Source organism: Aptenodytes patagonicus, chromosome 1, assembly GCF_965638725.1.
Source record: "Aptenodytes patagonicus chromosome 1, bAptPat1.pri.cur, whole genome shotgun sequence".
In the NCBI taxonomy this organism is placed as follows: Eukaryota; Metazoa; Chordata; class Aves; order Sphenisciformes; family Spheniscidae; genus Aptenodytes; species Aptenodytes patagonicus.
Window position 1 is genome coordinate 130,258,866 of NC_134949.1, and position 23,123 is coordinate 130,281,988.

The 23,123-nt window shown below is 63.7% G+C and overlaps 1 protein-coding gene across 9 annotated transcripts in view; it reads left to right on the plus strand.

The window, feature by feature from the left end:
- BCOR (BCL6 corepressor) overlaps positions 1-23,123 on the plus strand; it is an 83,173-nt gene that overhangs the window by 12,203 nt on the left and 47,847 nt on the right. For 4 of the 9 annotated variants that reach the window (XM_076355358.1, XM_076355419.1, XM_076355436.1 and 1 more), the window contains exon 1: positions 12,042-12,090. The exons of 2 other annotated variants lie outside the window; for them this stretch is intronic. The gene's annotated coding sequence lies outside the window, so the exon portion shown is untranslated. Of the gene's footprint in view, positions 1-12,041; positions 12,091-12,599; positions 12,685-22,778; positions 23,024-23,123 lie in introns of those variants that run through there. 3 more of the 9 variants (XM_076355374.1, XM_076355366.1, XM_076355384.1) reach the window with 3 other exon arrangements.

Below are 23,123 nucleotides of genomic sequence, written 5' to 3' on the forward strand. Positions count from 1 at the left end.
GAGACGTGGGAAGAAGGGTCGGATGGAGATGTGGCTGGGGCGCGGGGGGGGGTGGGGGTATAAAAGCAGCTGCATGCAGAACAAAGGTGCTGGAGGGTGGCTTTTGGTAGTGGAGCAGAACCTCGTAAATGGGAGATTTCCGTTCACAAGACTCCGCTTGCACAGTTTCTGTCCTGCCCTTGAACTGACAAGTGAATATCTGCATCGCAACCAGAAAGTAAATCACACCGAGCCTGGCTCGGGGAGGGAGCGCACAACGCTTCGGTCGGTTGCTAAGTGCGAAAAAGTGGACGATTTCAGCTTTCCAGCGCAGCCCCGCTTCTCCGATACAGTATTTACTTTGGGAGCCCGGCGAAATGCGCTCAGTGTTTATTACGGAGAGTGCCGGAGCAAGCTCGCATTTGCGTGATTAGGAGCAAGCGGAGGAGCGGCCGCGGTGCGGAATATCAAAGCGAGCCCGCCTTGGCAGGGATCCCAGGCAGGGCTTTACTGGCACCCGCGGGATTCCGCGGGACGGGGCGAACGCGGCCCGGGCGGCGGCGGGGGCTGCCGCTCCCCGCTTCCCGCTCCCCGCCGCCGGGGCACGGGGGGAGCCAGCAGCCCTTCCCGGGAGGCCGAAAGCAAACGTCGTTTCTGCCGGCGGCTCCGCGTTAACGAGGCGCGGGGCGCTCGCCCCCGCCGGCTGCAGCGGCTGGGCCGGGCTCTGCCCGCGGGCTCGGCGCTTCGCAGCATCAGCTGCGGCCAGCCGGCCGGTAATCTCATTAGTGCCGTCGCGTTTGGGGAGAAAAGCGCCCGCCGTCCCCGCCCGGCCTCAGGAGAGCAGACAAAGGTCTGCGAGGCAAGGCCCCGCGGCCGTGCCGCGGCGGGCCGGCCCTGTTTAATGTTCAATCGGGAGCGGGGGAGCCCTGCCTCGCCTCCCGGCTCCGCGCCGGGGGCGGGGGGGAGGCGCCGACCCCCGCCCGCCGCTGCCGGCCAGGCTGCGCCGAGGTCGGTCCAACGCAACGCGCCTCTCCGTCCTGCCCTGCCCTGCCGGGATATTTTCTCCTTGGAAGTTATGCTAAAATAACATTTGTGTGCACGTTAATGATTTATTTATGTGGCTAATAACGCTCACATTCTCGCTGATATTTGTCTAGGCGAAAGACCAGCTGCGAAATGCCCCGCAGCTGTAGCCAGTGCTAGAACAGAGTGCCTTGGAACCAGAAATCAATGCTCCTGAAATGAACAAGTGGACAACTTATTAGGCTCAGTCACTCCACACGCCGTCCCCTGATAACGAATAGATGAAGTAGGCGCTGGAGAAAGGACGCGTCTGGGAAGGCCACACATGCCCACTCCTTCGCGGCGAGGCTGGGTAATTCCACGGGGCGCAGCCGGCCGCACGGACATCCCTGGGCAGGGCAGCGGCTGCGACACGGCACTCGCGGGCTACTTGGGGTTAGATGGCAATAAATACGGCGAGCGCCCGGGAGAAGGGCTCCAGGAGTCATTGATAAAGGTGTCCGGTTTCCCTGCCGCTCCAGAAAGCACAACCGACAGGTTCAGCGAGATCACGTAATCGTGGCGTCTCTGCCTAAAATGGTCGCGCTAATTTTGCATTTTTACCGTCCACGGGGAGGAAAAATACCTGTCCTCCCGCAATGCAAATCCTTACGCAAATAGATCTGCGGGCGCGCAGGGAGCCGCTGCCACCCTGACCTCCCAGCCAAGAGTCACTGGCCCCGGATTCAGAGCGGCCGGCCGGCAGCAGCACGCCCCGAAAGCACACGGGATCGTGCAAACTCCTCGGCAGCCCCTCACAACTCGCTGCCGGCTGAGAAAAGTCCGAGCAGGAGCCTGCAGTTAATCTCCGAGGCCTTCATGCATCCCTGGTGAGCAGCGCCCCAGCGCTAAGTGCAATTAACATAACAGACACTAAAATAGGAGAGAGCGGCGCTGAATTTAATTTGCAGGCTTAAAAAAAAAAAAAGGGAAAAAAAAAAACAACTTAGCACTTGGAGCGGTCTGGTGATGAACGCGGGGAGCGAGGTGAAGAGTGGCGGAGCCGCCCTCCTGCCTCGGAGAGGGACCGCGGCCGGTCCCTCGGACCCGCTCCGGGAGCCGGGACCACCTTAGTGCGCGCAGCACCGTAAAACATTTCTAGACGGGTAAACTCTTCCGACGGGGATGCCTCCGGCCGCGCCGCCCCAGCGCGGCTCCCCCCGCACCACCACCCCCCCCCGGCGGGCGCTCCCGCGGCGGCGGGGGCAGCCGCAGCGCGACCAGGTCGCCGGCGCGGGCAGGCACCTCCCGGAGCCTCCTTCCTGCTCCCCCCCCCCCCCCCGACAGGCACACACCTCGATCCGGCTCGCTTTCCTGTCCCCGCTGCCTCGGGGGAGAGGGAGGAAATAGATGGGGGGGAGGGAGAAGCGGCTGGGTAACCCCCTCCCTGCTTTTCCTCACATCCCCCCCCCCCCCCCCCGTCGCCTCCTGCAAACTGCCTCCCATTAGCCGCAGAAGTTCACAAAAGAGCGAGACATAAAGAGAGGGAGAGCGAGGTTTCCGAGAAAAGGGAGAGGCGAAAACAGCGAGGTAGAGATTAAAAAAAAAAAAAAATAATCGTCGCAACCGAGGGACCCACCGATCGGCTGGGAAGCTGGTGGTATCCGGCCGGGAGAAGAGGGGGGGAAGGAAGGGAGAAAAGAGGGCTTTAAAAAACTGGAAGGCAAAAGCTGTTGGGGAGGAAGTGTAAGCCGAGAGGGAGGCTGGGGGAGGGGAGAGAGCGCCATCTTTTCATGTCACAGTCACAGAGACAGCGCTGGGCTCGGCCACAGCGTCTCGGTTTCTTTTTAACAGCGGAAAACGTGCGATTAGCAGGCAGACGGGCGGAGACTACCAGCCCTGCGCGCACACACAGCCCGCAGCTCTGTCTCCGCGCCGTGTAATCCCAGCGCTCAGCCCTGCTGCACCCCCTCATTAAAAACCCGGAGATTTCCTCCTCCTCCGCTCTCCGAGGAAAACAACGCCTGCCACCGCCTGAACCCGGGCCGCGCCGCCCGCCCCGCACCGCCCGCCCGGGGGCCGCCCGGGGGCCCCGCGCTCCCCGCCGCCCTGCCCGGCCCTGCCCGGCCCTGCCCGACGGGCTGCGCGGTCCCCGCCGCTCGGCCCCTGCCTCCCCGCGGGAGGCTGATGTTTACCACCCCCCATCCCAAGGGCCGCCCCCGCGGAAGCGCACGACGGGGGGGGGGGCCAGGCTGCAGCCCCCCCGTCTCCCGTCCCCGGGGGCTGCTGCTCCCCCGCTGCCGGGGCAGCTGCTCGCCGCTTCCCCCCCGCGCCCTCCCTTCATCCATCCCGAGGGCGAGGGTGGGGTGCGCCGAGCCGGAGCTCCCCGGGCTGGGGCCGGCGGCGGGGAGCAGCGCCGGGATCCCCCGGGACCCGGCGATCCCGCGGCGGAGCCGGGCACCGCCGCCCACGGCCCCATGAACGGCGCTTTATTCCGCAGCGCTCAAACCCCTCATTGTGTTTGGCAGAATCACCTGCCTCCTCCGGAGCCGGGCGATTAATTTAATGCGATACAGAGCGCGCTCCGTCCCGGCCCCTCCTCGGCGGGGAGATCTCCGCCGGGCGCTCTCCCCGCAGCCGCGGCGCGGAGGAGGGGCACGGCACGGCGGGGCACGGCACGGAGCGGCACGGCACGGCGAGGCGGGCTGGCATCCTCCGAGCACCGGCTCTCCCGGCGGCGCCCGGGGAAACCTTCCCCGCCTACCGTAGCGGCGGTGGCAGCTCCGATCGGAGCCGCACAAGCAGCAGCCGCGCAGACCTGCTCGGTGCCCGGGGGGGGGGGGGTTGCGAGGCGGGCGGGGGCCGAGCCGTGCCTGGCGAGGGGATTTGCTGGGTCGTTGGCTGCGCCTGGGGAAAGGCGGGCGGGCGGGGGGGCTTGGCTGCGCCTAGCGATGGGGGATTTGAGAGGGAAGGGGAGGGGGTGGCTGGGCTCGGTGGAGGGGGGGGGACTGGCTGCCACGACTGCTGGGGACGACGGCTGTTATTATTGTTATTACTGTTATTGTTATTTTTAGGGGGCGGCGGTGGTGGGAGCGGGGGGGGTGGGGCGGGCCCCGCTCGGCGGGGGGCGATGTGGAAGGGGGGCCGCCGGCTGCGCCCGCGGAGGGGGCATGAGGTGAGGGCGGTGGGAGAAGCGTCTCCTCTGTTTCTAATAAAGGAAACGACTTTTATTGAACGATAAATGCAGGGGAACGAAAGTCGTGTGGGTGCGCCTGGTGGGGGCGATTGATTTGGCGGAGGGGGGGGAGGAGGCGGCTGCCCGTGCCGGCGCGGGGTCTTTGGGGCGGGGGGCGCGCAGCGGCGAGGGGCCGGCTGGCCTCGGCCGCTCCTGCCCGGGGGGGATCTCGGGGAGGGGGCGTTGGCCGCCCCGGTGGAAGGGGGCGAGGGCAGCCCCTGTTCGTGGGGGGGCTGGAGAGGGGGAGAGCGGGATGCTCGCGGTGGGGGGTCCGGAGGGGGGGGGGGGGGGCGTAGGCCGTGGGGTGGTGCCGCCTGCCCCTCTCGGGCAGGGGGGGCTGAGGGGGAGGTGTCGGCTGCGCCTTGCCAGTTGGGATTTGATAGGGGCGGTAGGAGATACGTCTCCTGTTTCTAATAAAGGAATCGGCTTTTATTGAAGGATAAATGCAGAGAACCAAAGTCGTGTGGGCTGCAGCCGCCGAGCTTCGTTAGCTGCCGATGTGACTGTGAAGATAAAACGCTCCACGATAACTCGAGCGCGAAGAGCGCCGAGGATGGGGACGCGCACTCCCCGCCGGCCCCGGCCCCGGCCCCCGGCCCCCGGCCCCGGCCCTCCGCCCCCGCCGTGCCCCGCGCCCTCGGCCGCGGCCCCGCGGCGGAAGGTGCCTGGGGAGCCTCAGACCGTGCTAACGGCTCGGCCTTGGGACTTCGCCAAGTTTCTCTGACTTAGGGGAACTCTGGGGATGAGTAATCGCGCCAGGCTAGGGTTTGGGAGGTTTTTTTTTTTTTTTTCGCTCGCTCGCTCTCTTCTTTTTTCCCCTTGTCATCAGCTGCTGACCCACTCACTTCGAGAGCACGGCACCGACGGGTTTCTGAGAAGGGCGGCGGGAGGAGACGGGGGATGCGGCGAGCGCGGGGAAGCCCCCCCACCGGCTCCGCTCCGGCCCCGAGCAGGTCGGGGCTGCGCGGGGTCCCCGCTATCCCGGCTCCCGTGCGGGGGGGCCCTGGATGTGGCTTTGCCGGGGGACGAGGACGCACGCACGCCCACGCCACGCACACTCTGCTGCCTCGCGTGGAGGCCCGTGCGGAGGTTTCCCAGGGCAGCGAGGACACGGCGCGGCCGCGCCTTGCCCTCGGGGAGGTGTCGGGAAGCCTTTTCTACTCGGCATCTCGGTTTATCGCAGGAGGCGGCGGCTCAAGGACGGGAGGGGGAAACTCCGGGCCCGGGGGGAGGCCCCCGGGGACGGAGAAGCAGCGGGTAGCCCCGGCCGTGGCGGCGGCGGGCGTGGGCGCGCCGAGCCCCGCTGCCCGGCGGCCGGGGAGGAGCGGCGCCCGCATCCTGCTCGCGGGCCCCGGGGCGGGGGCGGGCGCGGCGGGGCCTTGCCCGGTGCCGCGGAGGGCAGGGCCGTCGCCGTGTGCGCCGGGCGCCGTGCCCGCCCGCGGCCTCCGCGTGTGCCAGCCGGGCGGCGGAGCGCGGGGGCGGCCGCGGGGTAGGAAGCGGCCGGGGGGGCCTCGGGGAGAGGGGAGGAAGCTGAAGCGACTCGACGCCGAGCGCGGCCGCCGACAGCGGATCCTGCAGCTTGGCTGGGGGGAGGCCGGGGGAAGCATCGACGGCCCCCCCGCCCCGCCCCGCCGCCCCGATGCCGTCGGGAGTGCCGCAGCGAAACGACCTGTAAAAGGCAGCCCGGCTCCGCTCTGCCTCACCCGCCGCCGCGTGTGGTGCCGGCGTGGGGCTCTCCCCAGCGCAGCTCCCTGCCCGCTTTACGGGCAGCCAGGGGCCGGTAAGGCGGGCCGCGTCCCCCGCCTGCGACGGGGGCGGCGGGCGGGCACGGCCGGGGAGCGCCGCGGAGCGGGGCGCGCTGCTAATCTCGGCGCCTGGCAGGTTTCAGTCCCCTGATAACCTGCGTGATTTGGCTTCCGAGAGGCGCGCTAGGAAGCGGCTGCTGCCCTGGTTTGGGTACCGCGGCGGCGGGGGGCGGGGGGCGACGTGGGGAGATGAAGTGACGACGGGGTTTTAAATGGCATTTCTGAACGGAAAATACTTTTATTTTCCCTCGGTTTTTTGACGCTGCTTTCGAAATGAACATTTTCTGCGATAAGAGGTGACCGATCAGAATCGCTGGGGGGAGGTTGTAAGCAGACGTTTTGCCCCAGCTTACTGTTATCTTATCTTTCACACTTGCAGGGCGAAAAAGTGGCTTATCTTTATACCCACCCCCTCTCGCCTTAATTGCTAAAAACACTGTGAAGTGTTAAGTACAGGACTAAAGAATCTCTCCGCGTGTCTGCCATGCGAGTGAAGGGGGAAAAAAAAAAAAGGATCCGATTTGAAAAATTAGGGGCTTTTCTCTGGAAAAGTACACACGTGTACACACCGAGAGCCCCTCCCTGCCCCCGCTCCGCTGCCGCTTTGATGTTGCAGGCTCTCATTTCGTATGTATGCACCCCGGCGAGCCACCCGCCGCTGCCGGGCTTCCAGCCGGGGCGCAAATCCTGCTCCGCACGCCGGCGAGCCCGGGGGCCGCGCCGCGGGGCGCGGGCGCGGAGGGCGGCGGAGGCCTCCGCTGTCACCTCTGGGGCGGAGTGAATAACCCCAGTGTTTATGAACCCGGGCGCGGAATTGGTATTCAGCGCCGAGCCACGGCATCGTCTCCTCGCTTTCTCTCCCCACCCCCTCCGAAACAAAACACAACACAAAAACAAAACCAGAAGGAGGACGGAGGTGATTCATCGACTGTATCCAATTATTAACATACAAGCTGTAGTCTGCACAAACACACCTTCAAACCATGGCGGTTCCCCCGGCCGCCGTATTATATTTAAACTCGGCAGCGTGGTGGCTGCCGTGCCTGCGCCGAGCCGCCGCTCGCTGCCGCTCCTCCCAGGCCGCCGAGGGACGGGGACGGGGCGCAGCCCGCGCTCCCCGGGGCTGAGGGACCCCACCGGGAAAAGGGGGTGCAGCCCCCGGCTCCCGCGCATCGCCTTCAAAGGCGAAGGCTCAACCTCGCCCGCACCGCTCTCCGGCCGGGGCCGGGGTTTTGTCTGGCTTCGGCTCCTGTCCTCCCCCGGCGCCCTCCCCGCCGCCCGCCCGCCGAGCCCCGCCGCGCCGCCCGCTGCCCCCCGCCGGGCTGGGGGGAGGCGAGGAGAGCGACAACCTCGCCGGCGCTATTTTTACTCCTCTCCAGACTTGTGCGGCGCACGCCCCCTCCCCTGCAGGGCCTTGCCTAGCGGCTGCATCTCCCCGCTGGCAGGAGAGGCCGGGGCTGCCGGCGGCCCTCCTTTCACCTCCTCCTGCCCGGCCGGCCCGCCCGCCCCGCCACCGGCAGGGCCCGGCCCCTGCGCCCGGGGCAGCGCCCCGCAGCAGCCCTCTGCCCGAGGGGACAGTGCGGGGGCGGGGGGGGGGGACACAGAGGCGCGCCGCAAGCAGACAAAATGGCCGAGGTATGCAAGTGGGAGAGGTGGAGGGGGCAGCTCGCAGCCAGCCTGCCCTCCTCCTGCAGCGGGGCTGCCGCCCCCCTTCCCCAGCCCGGGACAGGGGCCGTGCCTCCAGCCCGTCCCCCCGCGGCCGCCCCGGTGGGCTCGGCGCTGCGCCTTCCCCACCGAGCTCTGCCCGGGCCCGGCGACCGCTTCTCCCGGCCGCGGCGGCAGCCGGCCCCGGGCGGCGGTCGGCAGGCCGAGCTTCCCGGCTGCAGGCTGGCCGAGACGTGCGTGTGTTTGTCTGCCTGTCCCTCCCGGGCTGTCCGCTCCGAGCGGCAAACGGGGCCTGGAGGACCGCGGGCATCTCCGCTCTTTTGTGGAGCGGGGAAAGGGTGCGGAGCAAAGCAAACACAACCGGAGAGATTTGTCATTCGCCTTTGTGAGAAAGATAGCGGCGCTTAGTCCGTGAACCGAGCGCGTCTCGGGCTCTTCTGGGGAGAGGGAGAGAAAATAATGGATCTCCTGTCAACAGAGTAGCCCTGAACTACGAAGTAAAATTATAGTACTTCAGCTATGCAAAACCCCCTTGATTGCACAGGGAGTTTGCATGGCGGTGTAACAATATGCTGGCACCGTGTCAGGTCTGAAAGCGCTGCAGACCCTGTATAACGCCAATTGAGGCTTGTCTTGTTTTGTTATTCAGATTTCTACACTTCCATTAAAAACAGCCTTACAATAAGCAATGATAAAGGTCTGATTTAAGACACACTCAAGCAGGGCAATTCAAAGCTCAGGACAGTGATCTGTTATTTATGGGCTTTTCCTAGCACTCATCACCAGGCTGGCTGAGCACCTCGCTGGCATTAATTCATTTTACCTTCGCAGCGCCCATCTCCCCTCTCCCTCATTTCCCCTGCCCGGGAGACCCGCGTGCTCCGGTTGCCGTTTGGTGGGCAGGGGAGCGGGATGCGGAGGGGGCCGGGGGCCCGGCCTCGCCGCTCCTGCGGTTTAACCCCCAACTTCCTGAGGTGCGCGGGCCGAGTGCGGGGGGGGGGGGGGGGGGGCTTCCAATTAGAGGCGGCGCTGGAGGTAAATGAGAGCCGGCGTAAAGCCATCCCACTTGGAAGCCTCCTGCGAGAAGCCCATTCTGCCATTAACAATGGATTTGTCTTTACGAGGAGGTTAAGTACTTCGCATTATCGGAGCAGCCGTTTTTGCGAGCGCATCCCCGCCCGGCTCCGCAGCGGCAGCAGCAGCAGCAGCAGCAGCAGCAGCAGCGCGGAGCCCCGAGCATCTGTGCGCAGAGGCCCCCCCCGCCCCTCGGCTCCCGGGGAGAGAGCAGTGTGCAGCGGCCTGACCCGGGGGTCAGCTCGCTCCGGGGCGTGTGGGAGGGGGGGAGGCGGCCCGGTAATCCGCAAGGCAAGAGCATGCTCTGAATTTTCCGGGGTTAGCTCGGCGGTGCCCGCACCGGCGGCAGGGGAAGGCGGCGCGGCACGCAGCCGGGCCGAGCCAGGCCGCGGGAGGAGTGAACTGAAGCCCCAATGTCTTCGCCGGGAGCCGCCAGCCTCCCGCTGCAAAGCTCGGGGACCCGGGGAACAAAAAAAGCACAGAGGCGAACAAGCGCGGGTCTGTTCCTCCCCGCCACGGAAGAAACTGCGTTCACAAAGAAAGAAAGTTTAACTACGGTTAAAAATAAAAGTGGAGGGAGTTTACCCCGAGATAACTTGAAGTCATTAGTTAAAAAAAAAACCCAGCCCCAACCACCCAGCCCCACGCTGTAGGCGCACACATGTGATCCGGAGTTTGCAGCCCGGGGGAAGGGAAGGGAAGTGGGCGACTTTTGTGATGCAAGTGCGGGTCGATGGCACCGCGGATCCAGACGTGCGGGGAGGGACAAAGCCCAGATCAATGCAGCTGTGAAGCCGCGGCTGCGGCCACCTCGCCGGGAGACGCGCTAGTTCTGCTTTCCTACCGAAAGAAGCAATTTTAATGAGGTTTTCCCTAGGAAAGGGGAAAAAAAAAAAACCAATAGAGGCCTTTCCTCCAGCTGTGTGCCTGTAACTCACGTGTGTTCAGTCTAATAACTTTTAATGTCTAGCCCTAAAACATCTTTATAAAAAATAGCTTTACAGCGTAATAGGCCAGGTGTCCTTCTGCTTGTTATCGGAGATTAAAAAAACGTGTGGGAGCCTTTTCAAATGCGTGGCCCGCCGCGCCGGGAATAAACCCGGCCGCCGCCCGGGGCCGTGCGCCCCGCCGGCCGGCACCCCGGGACCGCAGCCCGGCCGCCGCGCTCGGCGGCTCCCCGGACTCCCCTGCAAGGAAGCCGAGCGGTGCGGCTGGAGTTTCGGGTTTCAGACGGCGGATATTTCACTTCTGCTTTAAGACAGGCGAGTTTTTTAAGAGAGACGTAGCGAAAACCCAAAGCCCCGTGATGGCAGTTTCATGAAATGCCAACCCTCTGGCCGTGACCCAGCTGCGTGAGTGTGTGTGGGGTGTGTGTGCACTCTGCATCCCCCTCCCCGAACATCTGGAGACCCCCGCGTTTTTTCCAGACGTGGCTTAGATTCTCGATTAAAAACTTCTGGATTTTTTTCTTTGGGGGGGGGCCTTTGGTAGCGACAACTTTCGGGAACTCGTGCTTTTCCATCTTCAGAGATAAACAGCAGCGGCGGCGGCCAGGCAGGCAGCCCCGGCAGCCCTGCTCTGGCGCTGAATACTCACCGCCCTGCTTGCTGCTTGTGCGCTCCCGGCGAGGAAAGCTTTTGCAGCTCGCAGCGTCTCCGCAGCCTTTTCGCGCAGGGTCTTGGACGTGGCGATTAAAAATCCCCCCCGGGGCCAACTGTCCGCGTTAATCGCCTGGCGTTTGGCTGGCAGTCGCTCCCACACGGAGCGGCGGCGAGAAGGGCTCGATGCGGCGCCGGTGGCGCTGAGGTGGCAAAACTGCCGCTTCCCCGGGAAGGCGCCGGGCGGTGCGGGGGAGCTGCGGGCCCCCGGGCCCGCCTGGCCCTGCGGCCGGGGCCGCCCCGGGAGCCTCCAAGCCGCGGGCTCCGCGGGACCAAACCTGAGAGTATCGGCGGGGATGGGCGTTATGAACGTGAAATTTACGAGTCGAGCTCGCCGAGCCAAAAGTTGCCTTGCCAAAGTAAATAGATGCAGCCGATAACTACCAAGCCGGAGATTAAAGGGCTCCTCAACCCGGGCAGAAATCTTAAAAGCAGCCGTAGAAATGCCAGCGAGGGAAACGGCGCTTCAGTCGCCACCCACCCCGGCTTGCCACACCGCTCACACGCGGCAAAAACCGCATTAAGGGCTGCCAAAGCCGGATCAGGCGAAAACGCGCTTTAATAAGGTCCCCCCCCCGGCCCCCCCGCCCCGCGCAATGCAGACGTTGACAAACGAGTGGCTTTTTTTCCACCCCGCTTCGGAGCTCAGAGAAGGGGACCGGGGGGAAAGCGCAAATCAGCGCGGCCGAGCCGCGGACCACGCGAAGTTGGGGACGGCGGGTGGGACGAGAGAGGGGCCCCGGGGCCGGGGGGGGGGGGGGGAACCCCCTCCACGGGTGGGAGGGTGCGAGCGAGAGGGTCCGTGCGCGCTGTGACCCGTGCGGGGGGTCAGGACGGCTGCGAGCCCTCGTCGGGTCCTCGGGCGGCGGGGATGCCCTTGCGCGACGGGGGGAACCCGGAGCCGGCGGGTCTGGGTGGGGGCGCGGGCTGCACCGCCGGGGGGGATCCCGGGGGCCGCGGTGCGGCGGGGCGCGCTGGGGGGAGCGGGTCGTGGGGGCCGGGGGCGTACGGCAGAGGGGCCGGGGGCGAGCGGGGCGGCGGGGGGCGGCAGCGCGGCGCGACCCGCCGCGGAGCCTCGCAGCGATGTCTGGCAGCGCCGCCGCCGCCGGGGTTTTGACAGCTTGGCGGAGCGGAGTGAGCGGAGCTTTATGGTAATTGCGGTTCTCCACTGGCCTTCTGGGTAGCGAGCGAGGGGAGTATCGGCGGGGCGGGGGGGCGGCTTTCCTCTCCCTGCCGGCCGGGGAGCGCGGGAGCGCGGAGTCCCCCCGGGGCGCCGCAGCTTGGCAGCGACCTGTGCCAGCCGGGGGGAGCGGGCGAAGCGAGGCGAGGGGCCGGCGGCGCGGCGGGGGGGGGGGGGGGGGCAAATCAATTAGTCAGGGCAAGGGGGGGGGAAGCGGGCGAGCGGCCGGGCGAGCCCTGCTTGGGCAGGGAAACGCAGCCAGGGGAGGGGGAAACTTGCAGAGGGAAAAAGCGGTGGCGGCGCTGCTGCTGCTGCTGCCGCTGCTGCCGCTGCTGCTGGCGGCGGCTCCCTCGGTGCAGCGCCTGCCCGGGGGGAGGGGAAGGGAGGGGAGGCGGCGGCTGGAGGAGGAGGAGGAGGAGGAGGGAGAGAAGGAGGGGGGATGCGAGGGGAGCGCAGCGTGCAGCAGACGGAGCCCGGTCTCCCAGCGGCAAGGTGAGGAAGAGCGGCTTTCCCGGCGGACTAAAGAGGGGAGGGGGGGGGGAGAGGAAGAAAAAGAGAGAGAGAGAGAGGAGGAGAAGAGGAGGAGGAGAATTAAATCCCCAGCCACACACACACAAAGCCGCGGCGGCCAGGGCACGGGAGACGGCGGCGCGGGCGAGATGTGGGGAGCGCCGCGCTCGCCAGCGCAGGAACTTCGCCCGGAGCAAGCCAGCAACATGGCGCTGCCAAACCAGAGCCGGCAGCCGGAATGAGCATCGCGGGCTGCCGCTCCCGCCGCTGAGCCCAGCCGAGCCGAGAAGCAAAGCCCTTCCCGCGGGCACCTGCCCCGTCGGCGCAGGCGGCGGCCGCGCTCCTGCCCCCCGCGCCCTGCAGCTCCCTGCCTTCCCGCACCCCTTCCCCGGCCCGCCCGCGCCGGGGCAAGCCGCGGCACACTCACCCACGGAGCGGGGGAGGGGGATCGGGAAACTTTTCTCGCCCCCCCTCCCGACGGGGCTGCCCTGCCCGGCAGAGCAGCAGGGCGAGGCGACGGTGTGGGGACCCGCGGCGCGGACCGCGCACGCCGCAGCCCCGCGGCGCGGCAGGAAGGTCAGTGCTCCGCTCCGCGAACAGCTCCCGTGCGGAAGCGCCGCCGCCGCCGGCGGGTCCCGCGGCGACGGGGCGGCCGCGGGCCTCCCCTCGCCCCGCCGCGGGGACGGCAGCGCGGGGGGGGCGGCGGCGCCGCGGCCGAAAGTTACGGCGCGGGGCAGCGGGGCTCGGGCGGGGGTGGCGGGCAGGCGGCGGCGGGGGGGAGAGGGGTCTCCCGGTGCGCCTCCGGGGCTGCGGTGGCGGAGGGGAAGTTTGGAGGCAGTTGCTTGTGAAGATGCCTGTTCGGGGCGGCGGAGGGGGGGGGAAGGTGCCGGTCGCGCTGTCGGCTCCGGTGCGCCTGTGGGGGGGGGTGGTGGTGGTCCCGTCGTCTCGCACTTCGCGATCGGGAAGGCGCCGGGGCAGCGGCGGTGCGGGGCTCCCGGGGGACGGGGCGAGCGAGGAGCGGCGCTGCCGACCCGCGGAGCGGGGACGGCTCCCGCTCCGGGCGGGCCGGGCTCCGCGCTCCCCGCTAAGAGCAGCGGGCGGTCCGGGGGCGGCGGGCAGGTGAGCGGTGAGGAGAGCCCGCTGCGGGCTGCCTTCCCCTCGCCGGGAGAGCCCGGGGCGCCGCTCCCCCCCCTCCCCTCCGCCCCGGCGGGGCAGGCGCCGCCGCGCACGTGGGGCAGGGCGGCCCGGGGCTTTCCCGTGCGCGGAGCTGTGCTGGCGTGAGGTCTGGCGTGACACGGAAGTTTAGTCAGCCCTAAAATGTAGTTTGGAGTTGGAGAGCCAGCCGGAGGGAGGCTCGGGGCTTGCCATCAAAGGGCCGGCCGGAGCGGGACGGCCAGGCAGGGAGGCAGCGGAGGCTGCCTTGTGAAGCCGGGGCCAAGCGGGGCGGCTCTGCGCAGCATATGAGGCATGCATTTGATGTTCGCGGAGCGAGTCCGGGGGCGAGGGCTGCGGAGCGTTCACGTTCCTCTTTCTTTCTCGATGTGTGTGTGTTGTGTTTTTTTTTTTTTTTTCTTTCCCTTTCCTCCCTCTCTGTCGTTTCCGCGATGTCTGTCGGATCCCGGTCTTGGTGATCGCGGAGGGGGCGAGGGGGAGGCGAAGAGCACCTCCCCTCTCCCCTGACAAAAAAAAAAAAAAAAAAAGCGGCGACCGTAGCGAGCGGTGACAAAACTGACAAAGTACGGGGACTGGCTTTAATGGTATCGCCTCGGAGCTCCTCGCAGCATTAATGCCCACTAATGAATCTTTTCCAGAAACTCCGTTCATTGCTTTCATCTGCTCTTTGGAGCCTGCAGCTTTTGTATTCGTATTGGTATTAAGGGGGGGGGGGGGGGCGGGGGGAGCCGCACCACGTAGCCCCGTAGCAAAGCCCCGGATTTTCCAAAGGATTCTATTAACTCCCCCCCCCCCCCCGCCCCCCCCCCCCCCCCGCGGCCCTACCGTGGGGGGCGGCCGGCGAGAGCCGTGCCCCGCCAGGGCCGCTTGGGAACAAAGCTGGGGGCGGGAGCGGGCGGGCGGTGCGGGGTCTCGGCCCCCGGGGCAGCGCCCGCACCCCCCGCCGGTGGCTCCGCCGCGCCCGGGTCGTCGCCGCCCGCGCTGCCCCCTCCCCGCCCGCGCTTCTCCCGCAGCTTTGTGCGCGCCGCTGCCCGCCGAGCCCGGCGTACCGCTTCCTCCGGCCGCCGCTCTCGCCTACTTTCGTCCCCGAGACGCTGGTGATTGCCGATCTGTCTGGAGCCCGGTGCCGTGGCGCTTGCGACACACCGATTAATTTCCTTTCGGTTCTGCTGTCGGAGCCGCTGGGTGGTTTTTTTTTTTCCCCCTTCCTTTTTTGCTTCCCGAGAGGTAGCCAGCGCAGCGCTCACCTAATTGCTTTTAGGAGGATTAGGAGCAAATTCCTCTCCCTCCCCCCCGCCGCCTCCCCCCCCCCCCCCCCGGTTGCCTTCGCGCGCCGGGGTTGCAGTTTATCCCTGGTGCAGTTCTTTGAATTGCTGTCACAAATAGGTGACTCAGAGTTTAATTAGGAAGTATGCACCGGATCAATGGGCTGCACAGCTCATTAGTTATTTCCCCAGCCTTTTGCAGCGTTGGACCTCCGGCTCTTCGCCCCGTATATACCTCTTTAATACGCAACCCGGAGGGCTGGCAGGGACCGGGGAGCACTTCGGATGAGGGGGCTGGGTGCGGAGGGGCGTGATGAATACGGACCTTGAAGTTCCAGGCTGGGAGGTTGCGTGTGGACGAGCGGCCGGGTCCCATCTTTCCCCCCCCGCCGCTCTGACTATCGAACCTGCCTCCCTGCACGGGCGTGGAGGGCCCTCGCCCGCCCCCGAGGTCGGAGGACGAGCCGGAATGTTACCAAAAAAAATAGGCACCAAAAAAAAAAAAAAGTGTGTGTGTTTATTGGAGCGTACGCTGAGAGAGCAGACAAAATCTCATTTGTCAGGCATGAAGGTGGGCTGTGTGGAAGGCTATAAATATACCGGGGAGGATTGCATCGCGGTCACTTTTCTGTTCTTCGCCATTTCTAAGGTGAGTGGCGGAGGCTGAGGGACTGGGCAGGGGCTTCTCCTCGTATTGTTTGTCCGTCTGTGATAGATCGGTCTAGACAGCCGCTCAGGCTCCCTGCGAGCTCAGGAACCGGAGCCTGAAAGGGAGAGTGGGGGAGTCGGAGAGGAAAAGGTCACCGCGATATTTTTTTCTTCTTTTCTTTTTTTTTTTCTTTCTTTTTTTTTTTTTTTTTTTTTTGGTGGCGATGGTTGTTAACCCTTAAAGCCGAGAGGGGATCGTGGCCGGCTGCTCCGGCCTGGAAGGATGCGGGAGCAGCAGCGGTCGCAGGGATGCTGCCGGAGCGGGGGGGACGGGGCAGCGCGCCTCGGGCCCCGGCGCTGCCCCGTCCGTCTAATGGCTTTATAAGAGCTGTTTCCCACAACGGGAAAAGAATTCACGAGGGCGAGTGCCAGGTTATTTCGTTCCCAGGAGTTTCCTCTCCCTGGAAACTCCGAGGAGCGCTTGGAGCCGGGGTCGGGCGGCCGGCGAGGCTGCCGCAGCCCCTCGGGGTGGCCGGGCGGGCGATCCCCGGCGGCGGGGCGTCCCCGGCGGCTCTCCGCCTCCCCTGGCCCCGCCGTGGCCCCCCCCCCCCCCCCCCTTCCCGCGGGTTGCAGTGGAAACCCGCGGCGGAGGTTCCCGGTCCCGCGGGGGGAGCGAGTTTCCGCGGCCGCCTTCAGGTCCCGTCAACTTCTGCCCCGGCAGCTCGGCGCCCTTCGCCCCACGGGGCCGCGTGTGCGCTCACAGCGCGGGGCAGCCCTCGGCTCGTGTCTGTGCACGCAGAAGCCGGGCGTACCTGCCTCGGGGCGTTTGGAAGCCCACGGGGGCACGCACGCCTCGTGGAGCGCAAGGGCAGGCGGAGAGCAAGGTCTGCGTTGGGGCTCGGGTGGGTCGGGGGTTATTTGCAGCTCCTACGTGCGCGTGTGCTTCCTTTTGTACTGAGACGTCCTCGGTGGATGAGATGCGATCGTGGCGTGCAAGCCTGGGCGGCACAGATTAAAAGCAGTTAAGGCTTTAGAGCGATAGATAAAAGCTGGTTTTGTTGGATTCGCCTGCAGCGCAGACCATTCCCATTCCTCTTTGTCTGAGCCCTGGTTCCGGGCGCTACAGCCTTATTGGAAATGCTCCCGAGCAGGTCGCGCAGCCAGGGCAGCAGGCAGCTCAGCGCTTATTTACACGTCACCATCTAAATACATCTCTAATTAGATAGAAGCAACGCCGGAAATGGCAGATTTGTTGCATATCTAATAGAGACCAGTGCAAACAGACTCAGCAGGGTTTCCCTCTCCCCCCCCCCCCCAAAAAAAAGACCAGCAAGACCAAGCTAGTAATCTGAGACCAAACAGCAATGACTTCTCCCATTTGAGTGCATTATGAACCACACTGGCGAATGTCTCTATTCTAATATTTAAAGCAATACTTAGGATGTGTGAACTGAATGCCCAAATATGGACTGGGTCTTGAAACAATACTGGTGCCTTGGCTTTATTCCTGCGCTGGTGGACAATCCAGGCTCCGTGTCACGCACTGTATCTGCCTTTACCAGGACGTGCCGAGAGCTGCAGCTTCTCAGGCAGTTCGAAATCGTTGTCCCTTTTTCCCTCCTCTTCCCCCACCCCATGATAATTCACTTTTTTTAAGGCTGATAAAAAAGCCAAGGTCCCCTAAGAGGGATGCCGGAGGCAAGGCAACTGAGCTCCAGGGGCTCCTGTACAGTCCGCGCAAGCAAACTTTGTGGATCTGTGCAGCTGTGAGACCACACAAAGTTGTTGACATGCTTTCGGGTCTCCGTTTGCGGAGAAAATGGACCCAGGCCACCACAGCCCAAAATAATGAGTGCTGCGCATACCAAAGTAGTCCTAGCAATCTGTGGCTGTCGTTTAAAAGGTCTCTCAACTTTCACTGGCCCCTGCAAAGATGGGCAAAAGGCCTGCTCCAGCTCAGGTCGTAGCTCTAGCAGCCACATTGCCCTCGGAGTAAATGTGGCTCGGAGTAAATTCATGCTCGGCACGGGAGGAGGAGCGTGCTCTGATTTCTGTGCGTCTTGACAAAGGTGTGGGCTCTTGCTGGGACTCTGCAGCGTAGCTGGGTTGCACAGGTGATATGCGATACGCTATCTTTCCCCCGAACACCACAATAGATCACGTTTTAGTGCGGGCTTAGAAAGAACAGCGTGAAGCCGGGTTTAATACTTCCTCCTTAGGCTGGTGTCGCTTTAGAAAGAATTGATGGCTGGAGTGGGCCTGCTCCCCTCTTTCTTGGTTTTGCAATAACCTGAGCGGCGGATTCGAGCCGGCTGGCTGGGGAGAGCTGGGCTAACCCCTTTTAACTATGCCGAGCAGCTCTCGCTGGCTGTGCGCGTGTGTGCAGGAAGCAGCGCGGCGGCCTAGGCTGCAGGCAGGGGGAGTTCCCCTGGCCGTGAGCAGCTCCCGTTAATCCTCGTGTCCTTTCAGGGAACGGGCTTACGGCGGTCGTTGCTCCAGAGCGACCTTTCCCTCCGAGCCGACCCGCTCAGGTCCCGAGGCTGCGGCGGGCAGGGGTGTCTCTCCCAAGGGAGTGCGTCTTTGGGGGTTTCTCCGAAGCGGGCAGCCAGCGCTCCTTTGAATGGCCGAGCAGACGAGGTGGGGACGGAAAGGAGGAGTCCAAGAACTCGTCACAAATGTGGATTTAGGAAAGTTCTGCTGCTTTCCAGCAGGGAATTCATTTTTCCTTCTTTGCTGGACAGCAGTTCTTGGCCGAGCGGAGATTTTTTTCCCCTCCTCTCTTCCACCGCTGGAAAAGTTAGCAAGTGAGAGCACGCTTCAGTACCTGCCTGCCTGACAGTTTTCCTTAACTGTTGTCTGAATTATTTGGGACTCCCCTCCGCATGCAAGCGCTCCTCGCACCCCAAACCTACCTCGTGAGCTAATAGATTTGGTGCCGTGTGATTAGACATGCAAGGAAGTCCACTTGGAGAAGATCGTGACAGCATGAAATATAATTTGTGATCTGAAAGACAGTTTCCAGTATAATCTCATTATGCACCACAGACTCCCAGTGTTATTTGTAGAAGGCGGACAATGATCAATTTACATTGACCTGGGGCTGGGTGAGCTTTTAGATGGTAATTGCCATATCGATTTGCATGCAAAAAGAAGACCTGCTAAAATTAAAGACCGGAAGCTAAATTAAACTAAATTTATTGTCTAGGTGCAAACTAAAAGACTTGTTAAAGTCTAGGGTAGACTTGGAAAGCTATGAAATTCAGAGAAAAATGATTCTCATCCCAGTCGCTCTGGGAAATGAATCTACATGACGGAGACCGGGGCTGCAAAGACCCCATTGTGAGTGGAGGCACACAAGCCGGGGCTGTTCCGTGTAAGCCCCGACTCTCTAAACAATCGGAGAATAAAATATCTCCTCTGTCCAATGAAAATCTCGGCCTGAATGTTGGGATTGTCGTGCTAAGGAAAACAAAGCTTTATTTGGATAAGACAATTAAAGTGGAAAGCGCAGAATCCACCAGCCACACTGGGAATGGCTCGTATAAAGAGCTGAGTGTGTTCAATAGAGCGCTGGGGAAAGGGGAGGCTCGGGGCTGCGGTCCGCAGCCGAGCCTGCACCGGGAAAGCCTGGCATTGTGCTTCCTCCGCCTGCTCCTCAGCCAGGAGGGGCGAGAGCGCTCCCAGCCAAACGCGCTCTCCTTTCCGCGGCTCCCGCTGCTCTCGAAGCAATCTCCCACGGCCGGGAGCTGCACCGGCGCAGCTCTGCAGCGGGGTCGTTCCCCGTGCACCTCCAGATGGCCTGCGATGGGTTGCAGTACGCCAGTGCTGCCAGTCCACCCGTTCTTTCTCAGAGCGTGTTTTGCTTTTCATTTTCAGCTGGAGTAGCTCTCGCTCTTACCCCAGGTGTTCATTTAACGCTCGGGAATACCTCACCTAGGGGCCTCAGTATTTGCATATTACAAAACATTTGGGCCTGTATCCTCAGTTATAAAAGTCAGATCTCCTCCTCCACGGGAGTATCGGAGTAGCTGGCGCCTGGCACAGTTGATAGCAGAGAGAAGTACGCCCGTACTTGCACAGGCAGCAGACCTCATGCCTGGGGCAGCCCGATGGCTGTCCCTGTGCTTGCGTGGACCAGGTGCCGTGGGGCTGCCTGTCCCTCACCCGCTTCTGTGTTTCCCCCACGCTCCCCAGGAGTGGGGCGGCATTGCAGCCGGGGGTCTCCTGGAGGGGCTGGGAGAGCTTTGCGGGGCCTCATTTAGCCACTGCTCGAGTATGGCATTTGTGCGTGGTGGCAGGTAGGGACAGAGAAGTGAAATCAAAGCTGGAGGGGCGTATTCTCAGCTCTCCTTGAAATTCACGGAGAACTCGAGAAGGGGTGGGCTGAGCTCCTCTTCTTTCTAAGTGTAAATTCCCTCCCTGGGCCAAACTTTCTCCATGTGAAAGCTCCTGGCTATGGAGAGATCCTACAGGGATTGCTGATCCCCAGGCAGTCCCCTTTGCTCCCACGCCCCAGTGTGCTGGGTTGTGTGCTAAGCCTCTCCGGCTTGCCCACAGCAGTAGGAGGCTGAGCTGGGCATTGGGGGAAAGCCCTTGCCACAGGCTGCAGTCCCCCTGGCTCACCTTGCTCTGGCCTGGTCGTGCTCCCCGCACGGTGTTTTTCTTTCCTCCCATTTCAGTAGTCAAGCACGAAGTGGATTAGCAAAGCCCCGTGCAGAATTAAGCAGCCCGGTGTGAAGTTATGCCGAGCTCCGCCTGGAGGACTCGCCTGCCTTCTCCCGGCAGACCTCTCGTGCCGTGCCGTGCTTTGCCGTGCCAGGGCAGGCCAGGGCCAGCGGGCAGGGGTGGATGCTTCCCTGGGTCTCCACACAGCAGTGGGCGAGGAGAGAAATAGCTCCGGCTAAAGTTGCGAGCAGCAGGGGAAGCCGGAACAATACTTGCAAGCAGGAAGTGATCTCCCGGCGTAAACGTTTTAATGGAAGTGTAACCTGGCATTGCACAAAAACCCAACCCAGGGCGGCTGCTGCCAGCTGGGGAGGATGCAGGGCTCGGGGAGATGCGTGGGAGGCCGTGCTGTGCCGCGCCAGGGGCGCCCACGGCAGAGCCGTGTGTGCGGAGCTGGGGGCGGGCTGCGGCGCGGCCTGCCCTGAGCAGGCGGCTGAAGGTTGTCTTATTTTAGCTACAGAAATCTCTCTCTAGATCCGTTACTGCGAGATCTCGTTTGCAATAAACTGTATTGGCTCTCCTCTTTATACAAATTGCTGGTATGAAAGAAAACCCAGCCTATATGCATGGAGGCAGGCATGAGCTAGTGAGATCAGGTTTCCTACTGAGCTCCCGGAGGAGAAGTCAGCATTTGATTGAAGCTACACTTGGTTCTTGGTTCCCAGGGGACAGCAGCCCTGAAACACGAGAGCCCTCCCTCCTTTTTTTCCCCCTTCTCTCTCTCTTCCTCTAAAAGCCTTTGTGCTGAAAGAGCCTCAGTAGGCACGAATCGCCGGTCTCTCACAAGAGTGTGTTGCAGCCTTTGCCGACATTGTTTTGTTAGCAGTGGTTTTTACCAGGCCAGCAGATTTCTAGCTACGTATAGGCAATGAATAGTCGATGATACTGACCTGTGAGTTCGTACTGGCATCATTTGTCGGTGAATTCCGATTCGGAAGTTGATTGGAGACATATCACGTTGGTGCGAAGCACCTTACCTGCCTGGGGAGCACTGCCCTTTGGCAGGAGTCAGGCCAAGATGGAGATGTGCTCCCGATAAAATCAGCTATTTCCCCTTGCTGGTGTCGGCTCCCAAACTGCATATAAGCACCTAGAAAATGCACTTCCAGCTCCCGTGGCCTCTTCAAGAGTTCGTGTGGTACACAAATTTCAGAGAAAGTTGCCGCGTTGTGGTTTTCCCTTAGAGATGCACAGTTTGGGTAATGCTAGGAGTCAAACTGGGCAAGGAAAGGTTTCCTCGAGTTGATTTATTTTTCCCTTGCTTCTGTTCAGTAAATTCCACCTCTAACTTTGCCGCCAATACAAAAATAAGTAAGGACAAGTAAGGAGGTACAGGGATTTACACTCAAATTCCAGCTGTGCCCAACAAAAGGCCCGCTGAGGGTGTGCGGCACACTCCTTTGCTGCCAGGTGGTTGTATCGCGAGCAAGTTGGACTCGTGTTTTAGGTTATTGGGGTTTTCTGTCTTTTCTTGCTTACGAGGGAAAGGGCTGAAGGTGGAAACGCGTCTCTGCCGGCCGGCTGCGCGGCGGGGCCGGGGCCGCCGCGGGCTGCGAGCGGCGGGTCGTCGCCCGGGGCAAGGCCGGCGGGGCGGCCGGCGCGGCGGAGGGGCCCCTCGGCGGGAGGTTCGCTGCGATAACAGGTCGGGCGCTGCTGCCGCCGGCCCGGTGCGAGGCGGCAGGGCAGGGGGTGCGGGGGCGGAGAGCCCGGCCTCCCCGGGGAAGGGCTGCTCGGGAGCGCGCCGCTCCGCGGGGCCCTGCGCAGCTGCTGGCGCGGCTTTCCCCGCTGCTGCGGGGCTCCCCCTCGCCCTTCCCAAAAGCCAAACCGAGAGCGGAGCTCAACTTCTGATAAGGCTTTTCGTCGGGCCGGAGTGCGGGCTGGAAACCCCTCCTCGCTGCGGGCGAGAGCCCCGCAGCGCTCGGGACCCCGCCGGCATCGGGCGGCGGAGCAACCCCCCCCCCCCGCCTCCCCCGGCCCCGCAGAAGCCCCCCGGAGCAGCGAGGCTCCGCCTGACCAACCGCCGGGAACAAGCACGTTTCTGGCCCCGGGGCGGGGGAGGTGGGGTAGAGGGTGTTCCTTGTTTCGAGTAAACCAGCTGCAGGAGTTGATGGTAAAGCAAGGGAGGCAGACACAATGCTGCTGTTGTTGGTTTGATCTCTAACTGGGGATTGTTAGTCTGGATTTAACTGTGTGGCGAGGGGGGAAGGCGAAGGCTGTTTACAGCCAGTGCAAATAATGTGACAGCTGTTGGAGCGCGAAGAGCCCGCGCCTCGCCGGCACTCGCACCACACAAAAGCTCTCGCTGGGGCCGGAGCACCCCCGGGGCCGCCCCGCCGCTCCCGGAGGCACCGCCCGCCGCTGCGGGGCCCGGCGGGGCGCCCCGGGGCTCGGCGGGCATCCCGGGCGGCGGCAGGGCGCCGAGCCTTGCTCCCCGTGCCGCCGGCGGCGTCGCCGCTAGGCGGGGAGAAGCCGCCCCCCGCTTCTCTCCTCCTCCGCTTGATTTACAAGCGCAGGGAGGCTGCGGGAGGAGCGGCCGGCTCCGCGCCCGACCCCGGCCGGCTTCGGCGCTGGGAAATCCCTCCTGCCGGTGGAAGCGGCGGCGGGTTTGCGGCGGCCCCGGTGACTTTGCGAGAGCGGCGGGCGAGGCGTCCCGGGAGCCCCGCGGGAGAAGAGGGCAGCCCGGCTCGGAGCCGCTGCGGGCCTCGGGCAGGGCACGGTGCGGTGGCTGGCAGCGCCTGCCTGCTTCCCGAGCACGTGTTGGCGGAGAGAAGTTGCTGTCTCTTGAGATGGCAGCGCGCAACCCCTGATAACCTGGACGTGCAGGCACCCCTGGAGTAGGTCCTCGGTGAAAAACTCCTCCTGCGTTAATAGCCCGAGCAGCTATTTTCTCCTCAAAGCCTCTGCGTGTAAGCCCCTCGGTTCGCCTTTTGAGCGAAGGATATAAAATGCTGCCCTGTTCTTGAAGTTTGCTCCGGTACCCAAAGTGATCTCCCGGCCCTTTCAGAAGAGCCTCTGGAAAGTCGAGGGAACTTGGAGAACTGGGTTCCGGCCTATATTTGTACCTGACACAGTTTCGCTACCTACGAGAGTCGCTGTTTTATATAGTAAGTGACCTCCACGTACTATTGTCTTTTTGACGAGGTGGCTCTGGGATGGAAAGCAGGTAGGAAGGGGAGATGCTTATTTCCTCCCCCACCCCCCTTT